This window comes from Desmodus rotundus, chromosome 9 (genome assembly GCF_022682495.2).
Source record: "Desmodus rotundus isolate HL8 chromosome 9, HLdesRot8A.1, whole genome shotgun sequence".
NCBI classification, from domain to species: domain Eukaryota; kingdom Metazoa; phylum Chordata; class Mammalia; order Chiroptera; family Phyllostomidae; genus Desmodus; species Desmodus rotundus.
The window spans coordinates 44,210,057-44,217,917 of NC_071395.1; the positions used below are offsets into that span (position 1 = coordinate 44,210,057).

General features: G+C 40.6%; 1 pseudogene; it reads left to right on the forward strand.

Annotated features, from left to right (window-relative positions):
• Positions 1-1,837: 1,837 nt before the first annotated feature.
• On the forward strand, positions 1,838-2,760 carry LOC112301432 (olfactory receptor 7A5-like; annotated as a pseudogene).
• Positions 2,761-7,861: the final 5,101 nt, after the last annotated feature.

The following is a 7,861-nucleotide window of genomic DNA, read 5'->3' on the forward strand; positions in this document are numbered from 1 at the left end:
CAACTGCCCACACTACTTTTCATTGTTGTTACAGTACAGTTGTCTCCATTTCCCCCCCACCACCACTCTCCCCCACCCTATTGTGATGGTGAAGGCAGAGTACAGTGAAAGAAATGTTTTCATGATAATGTGATTGAGCTTAACTCACATGAAGAAAGTTCCTCACTGTAAAAGGATGGATTGTCATGGTGTGTGCAGGGTTTATTGCTCACATCCTGGGGAGGTCTTTGCGTGTTGGATGGAGACCAGAACCAGAATTAGTGCTTACTGATTTGTCAAATATGAGGTCCAAATCCTAAGTCCAAGAAAAAGAAAGGGGACACATGAGAAAAGTGAGGGAAGGGTTTGTCTCATCTGCAATTTAACCTTATAAAAACCCATTGGCCAAATAACTATAGAATAGGCACAGGAAAAGCCAGTCTTGTACTGCTTGATATTAAAAAGAATACCTTTTCTAAAATATAGTTTGTTTTGTTGGTCACATTTTACTAGGTAGTCAATCTGCAAGGTGTTTCCACACCATATATAGATAACTACCTTTGTGATTTGGATAAATACATCTTTAGTCCATCATTATTTTTGCTTGACATCAAGGGTTGGAGTTAGGGTTTGAAAGCTGCCAGAATTCAAATACATTTCTTCCTCATCATATCTCAGAGATCACCTGAACTTATTTTCAATAGACATATTTCTACCTCATGTCCATTTTATTCTTTTTTCTCCCACTACATTTATGTTTTTTTAAACACAGGGCATAAAATGGACATTTCAGTATGGAACCCCAAGCTTATTTGTGCACTTACCATAGCAGTATTGAGGTAGTATGCCTAAATTCTTTTTGGAAAAGATATTTGATCTGCACAGCTGAGTTGTATGTAGTCAAAGCCTAAATAGTGAGTGGGACAAACATGGGGACCACACCCATGCGGAAACCTGCTGTGTGTGTGCACCTGCCTCGTAAACCCAGAGCAGTGCTCAGAGCAGTGCTACCTGGACCCATGCGTTCCAAGGTGACGTATCACACAGGGGCCAGAACTCCATCAAGAGAAGGGATTGAGGAGGAAGTTCTTTTCAGTTCACAGGATGCTTTTCCAATCAGATGAATAAAGCGCAAGATTTTCATAGTGTGCAAAAGGGACTCTCTGTGACTTGAAATTTCAACAGCAGCATACAGGCCCCCGTGTTTCCTAATATCATCTAACACCATCTCTCCTGCCCCTGACACACACGGTCAGTGTGAGCCTGGATTTTCTAAAACTACCATATTTCTCAGGGCCTTTGCACTGTCTGTTCCTGCTGCCTCGAAAACACTTGCTCCCTTTAGACTCCCGTTTAGTCTTTGAGGTACCTGTTAGCGTGTTGCCTGTTGGAAGTCTTGACAAAAGAACAACCTCTATCAACTTTCTGCATTTAATGTGATTTACCTTTTATGTAACATGTGCCCCGCTGGTTATGTTGTATTATTGTATTTATTTGCTCATATTCTTTGTCGATGATTGGTTTGTATAGACTTGTTTTTCATCAGCCTGTACTCTGAACACTGCCTGGAACATGGTCTAAAGTGAATATACGAGTATATTCCTCAAATGCTTGAACTACATCCTAAATTAAACATCAATATACATTGTGTTTAAAGATTGGGTACATGGTAGAAAAAGAAATTCTAATGAGCAATGGCATAGGACATGCCGTAACAGGAAACAGATCCTACACCAAATATGGAAATTATTTTTTGGATTCTAAAATATAAATGTTGTATTTTCTTCAGTTACTAATGCTTGCTAATATGAAAATTAGTTATCATTTGCTTCTATATTGTGGCAGTCACCTGCGCCACATGGAACCAGGCAATGTAACACAAGTCTCAGAATTTCTTCTCCTGGGATTTTCAGAGACACCTGGACTAGAGCGCCTTCTATTTGGGCTCTTCCTCTGTATGTACCTGATCACTGTGCTGGGAAACCTGCTCATCATCCTGGCCGTCAGCTCAGACTCCCACCTCCACACACCCATGTACTTCTTCCTCTCCAACCTGTCCTTGGCTGACATCTGTTTCACTTCTACCACTATCCCAAAGATGCTGGTGAACGTACAGACACAGAGTAAAGCTATCACCTATGCAGGCTGCATCACCCAGATATATTTTTCCATAATGTTTGGAGGGTTGGATGACTTCATCCTTACTTCATGGCCTATGACAGATATGTGGCCATCTGTTACCCCCTGCACTATATGGTCATCATGAACTCCAACCTCTGTGGACTGCTGGTTCTGGTGTCCTGGGTCATTACTATTATGAATTCTTTGTTAGAAAGCTTAATGTTGTTGAGGCTGTCCTTCTGCTCAGACTTGGAAATCCCCCACTTTTTCTGTGAACTCAAACAGGTGGTCCAACTTGCCTGTTCTGACACTTTTCCTAATGACATGGTGATGTACCTTGGGGCAGTGCTGCTGGGTGGTGGTCCCCTTACTGTGGTCCTTTATTCTTCCTGTAAGATAGTGTCTTCCATATGTGCAATCCTCTCAGCTCAAGGGAAGTATAAAGCATTTTCCACCTGTACCTCTCACCTCTCAGTTGTCTCCTTATTTTATGGTACATGCCTAGGCGTGTATCTTGGATCGTCTGGTACCTGCCACCCACAGTCAAGTGCAACAGCCTCAGGGATGTACACTGTGGTCACACACATGCTGAACCCCTTCATCTACAGTCTCAGGAACAAGGACATAAAGAGGGGCCTGGAAAGATTCCTTGGCAATTAGACTTTTCAAGGGCCAAATGTGCGTGGCTGAAGAAGTGCCCATGAACGTTCAAATCTTCAGAGCAAGAAGTTCTGTCACAAGTCAATACAATCTTTGCACCATATGTATTAGACATTCTCATGTATCTCATGGGTTAACACAAACTACATTAGAATAATTTATTCTCTTGTGACATATATCATTCCAAGTAATATTTTTGTCCTTTTATTTAAAAAGTTTCATGAATTATACTACTTGTATGTACTAAACTACACTTTGATACTGAGGTCATTTACATAATTTTGTTGTAAGGGACCAGCTCAGTGGACAGTTTTCACTTCCATGGACATCACTATTTTCTATAGCACTACCTTTACCACACTACTTGATAATATAGATTTGAACATATTATAGTTTTTATAAGCGGTCTCCTGGTTTTATGCACTTCATTCTTCTATTAAGCAGTGTGTCCACATGCCTACCACAGCCCCTGGAAAAAACTATCTATCAAATCCATATGTCCAACAGGGTCTACTATGAAATATATTTGTGGTAAATAGTTTGATCTAACATGTAACAGATGACCTTACATATAATGAAACAAAAAGAGCCATAAATGTTATTGTTACACAAAATATTTTTCATGGTACACATCTACTCATTGAAGTTTGCAATATGATATCCATGTTTGAGGGGTGAAGAATGACATGGAGTGTTTTGTGTTTTTTTCTGAATTATTTTCCTGTTTCTGCTTGAAAATTTTCAACGTGTTCCCTACAAATAGGACCCCCTCTAGTGCTCTAAATGAATTGTGTCCTCTTCTTAATGTTTACAATTCCACCAAAGGGACAGTGACTGACCCTGTATATATCATACAATATATATCTCATTTATGTTCAGGATGTCTTCAGTCTTTACGATCAAGGATGAATCATACAAGAGTTAAAATCCTGCCCAGTCATGTGAAAAGGTGTCACCAATTTTCTTGTACAAACATGCAGGTCATTTCACTCTGTCCTGACTGCCTGGAAGGGAACGTCAGTGGACTCACATTTATGCAGTTATCTGAAATACATCTCAGTAAAAGCAGGATTGTGGATGCTGTCCTCCAACATCAGTATAAAAGGCAAAAGCAAGTAGCAGATTGTTATAATTGCCCTAAGTTCTGTTCCCTTTTATTGCAATAGCATTTTGTTATTGCTATATAACAAGCCATCACAAATGGGAAGAGTTTAATATAATTCCTTTATTTTCTAATGGGTTTGTAGAGTGCGGAGTGGTTCTGATCCTGCTCATCTCCTCATGAGACTGTAGTAAGCTATGAGTCAACTGGGGTGTGTCTGGTTACCTTGGCTGGGCTTTGTATTATATTAGGGGCTCAGGTTCTGAGACTGATCTAGAGAGGCCTTGGGTAGGATAAGTGGGCTGTGTGTGAATGTCCCCTCCTCTGGAAAGCCCACCTGGTATGTTCACACAGTTGAGCCAGCATCTGACTATGAGCAGCGGAAATGACAAGGCATGGTTAAGCACACTGTCACTTCCACCATGTTTATTGGCCAAAACAAATAAAAATTCATAGTCCATCCCGGTTTCAAAGTTGGAGAAATAAACTCTACCTTTGTATGGGAGGAGCTTCACAGTCACATGGCCAAAGACTGCAAACAGACGAAGAATTGGGGCCAACTCTGCGAACAGTATCCCTAGCACTTGTGTAAATTTCAATTTATTTCTGCATCCCCCACCTCAAGCTGAATGATCTCAGAGAAAAAAGTGAGAGTAAAAATATTTTAATGAGCATATGTAGAATTCTTCTTTTGCGGGTCAAACAGCTCTGCATGTGAACATCACCACCCCTGCCCACAGCCTCCAGCTTGCCGTTTGTAAGCTGAAAAATAAGAAAACTTTCTGTCCAGATTTTTTGAGACCAAGGACTTAACTCTTGGATTAACAGAGCTAAGGAGCTCTTCTTTTCCTTGTACCATCTCTTTGGCTTCCTCATGTAGACAGTTCTTTTCTTTTCATTGTCCTGGTCTTCACATATTCATAATGATTCCCAATCTGGTACTTGTATTTGCTGGGGGTGGGGTGCCTGATGGAAAGAGCTGGCATTTAAAATGCAGATACAACAGAGAATGGAATTTGAAAGAAGAGGGGGTGTTGCTGTATAAGTTCCACTGTGAATACCCTGAATGTGAAGGTTGAGGAGAGATGAGAATCTCTGGGGACCACAAGGAACCCAGCAGGAGGCAGTAAGTGATGTCACAAGTGCCCATCCATGCCCGGTTCCTTTCTGGTGGAGGGTAGGTTCTGTGACCACTAAGTATTTACTTATGCAGAGAAAAAATCTCTAAATTTTTCATTTGGTCTCCCTATGGCATTTTTGGGGTGTATTTTAATAATTATCTTCAGGATTCTTCTTATTTATCAAGGCTTTTTTTTTTTTAAAGGTTCACCCAAGGATATGTTTATTGATTTTCCAGAGAGAGGAAGGAGGGGAGGGAGAGAGACAAACATCAATGTGACAGAGAAACATTGATTGGTTGCTTCTCTATGTGCCACAACCAGGATCAGACCCTTAACCTAGTATGTGCTCTACCGGGAATTGAACCTGAACCTTTTGGTAAAAGAGACTATGCTCCAACCCACTGAGCCATTTCTGTGCAGCAATTACAAAAACACAGATACACTTATTACAATAGTGTGTTGAGTTTGGGATGGCACTAAGCTTAAAGGGATGTTCTGCCACAATAAAGACTTCAATCAATTAAACCTTTATTTATTTAAAAATCAAAGGTGTAGAGTTAGGGAGGGAGTTCAGGGCTACTCTGACAGACTCATGATATTGTTAAAGAGTCTTATTTTTTATGCACCATGATTCCTTGTGTGTGTTTTTTGTCCATGTGGTCACACAATAGTCACTGCACCTCCAAACACTCAAATATATCATCCATTCAGGAAGACTGGGAGGAATTAAAAGGTCATTATTGGAGAGTGTGAGAAGGGACTTTTTTTATGTGTCTCTAAAGTGCAATATACATATAGAAAATTATCATATCAAATGTTCAATGAACTTTCACAAACCTAATATTTTCTCTGTAATCGTAACTCAGACCAAAAAGTAGAACATGTCCCGCCATGCAGTAGCTTCCTTTGTGCCTAATTCCAGTCACCACTTCTCCCCACTCTCCAGATTTCTAACAGCATACATTACTTCTTGTCGATATTGGCCTTCATATAAACAGAATGTTGTATAGTGTATCTGCATGGCTGCCATAGTTTGCTCAATGTTATACTTGCATTGCTCAATATTATGCCAGTTTGTATATTGATATTTTTAATTCAAAATATTGTTTAAATTAAAAAGTATAAAATTTCCAAAAGCTCCATTTAACAGACTTCCATTGACATGTCTTTGGGCACAATCCTATCACATAGTGTGGCAGGCAGAATACTGGCCTCCCAAAGATGTCCACCTCCTGAACCCCAACATTTGTGAATATTAGGCTACATGAATTAGATGATAGATGAATACAGGTGTTTAACCTGGTAACCTTCAATCAGGAGAGTATCCTGAATTATCTGAGTGGACCCAAAGTAATAATTCCTTAACTGTGAGAGAGGAAGGCCAGAAGCAATGTGATGCATGAAAGACTCAACCCACCCTTGCTGATTTTGAAGATGGGGACAGGGCACCAAGCTAAGGAGTGTTGTCATCCTCCAGAATCAGGAAAAGGCAAACAGCAGATTATCCTTTAGAGCCCCCTAAACAAAACACAGCTCTGCGGACACCTTGACCTTTAATAAAATGAGGCATATTTTGGACTTAGAACCTTTAATATTTACTCTCTACAACTTTTACATATACTACACAGTGTTATCAGATGTAGTCACTGTGCTGTAGATTACATCCCCAGAATTTACTGATGTTCGAACTGGAAGTTCATACCATTTGACCCGCTCCATCTGTTTCACATATGTTCCCATCCCCCACCTGCAACGACCGCCAATCTGTTCTATGTGTCCATAAACTCTTGTTCTTAGACAGAGATAATATACAGTACTTGAATTTCTGTGTCTGACTTATTTCCTTTAGCACAATGCCCTCGATGTCCAACCATGTCGTCCAAAGGGTACAATTTCATTCTTTTCTGTCACCGAGTAATATTCCATGGTATATATGTACCACATCTTTATCCAATCCTGTTTTGAGGGACACTTGAATCATGTGTTCTTACTCACTCAGCCACCCTATATCTTTTGATCAGAGCATTTAAAGTAATTATTGATAGGTACGTTGATGCGGATCCCGGCCTAGGGGAATCATGTGTTGTGGCAGCAATGGACAAATTTCACATGGACTACAGAAATCCTGTGGAGAAAAGGGGATGGCATGGCCATTCTCTAAGTGGGAGACGATGATATGGCCAGAGGGAGCCCAAGAGAGCCCGACCCCTGCCTGGACAGGCTTTTATTGCTTTTCTGCGTATATTACATCAAGGATGGTCCTCATTTACTATGCACAGGTTCACTGTAGGTGATTACCTTGAACAAAGGAAAGAATGCTGCTACCTACTTCAAAGAGAAGGATGTTACAGATCAAGGGGGAAAGTAGTTGAACTGGTTACACTCCATACTAGAGGTTTAGCACAATTTTAGGAACTTAAAGATATTCAGTAAACATTTGTTGTGTCAATCAAGTGTGAGGGAGTTTTAGCAAAAGAAGGTCTCATAGCAGCCTTTATACATGCAGTCCTGATTCCCCACGGGAGAACTTGTCCATGGGCATGGGTCCTGTGTGCTGGAACTCTCACCCACTGGCTCTTCCAAGTGGGAAGTGGGCTACATTTCCCACATGTGGAACAGTTCCCTATACTAGTTAGTTACAGAATTCATATCTAAAGAGCAGTGACCTCCTTCTGCGAAGAAAGAGGACGAAGAAGTAAGAACCCAATAGTTCTCCCAGGACTAAATCTGGCACAAGTTTGCATTCTCTTTTTCTTGCCTAGCTCCAGGCAATTAAATCTCTCAGCAAACAGAAAGACAAAAGAAAATGTCTTCAGTGAGGCACCTGGGAATTCAGCTCCTCAAGCCACAGAAACCCTTAAATGCTTCCACTCAGTGC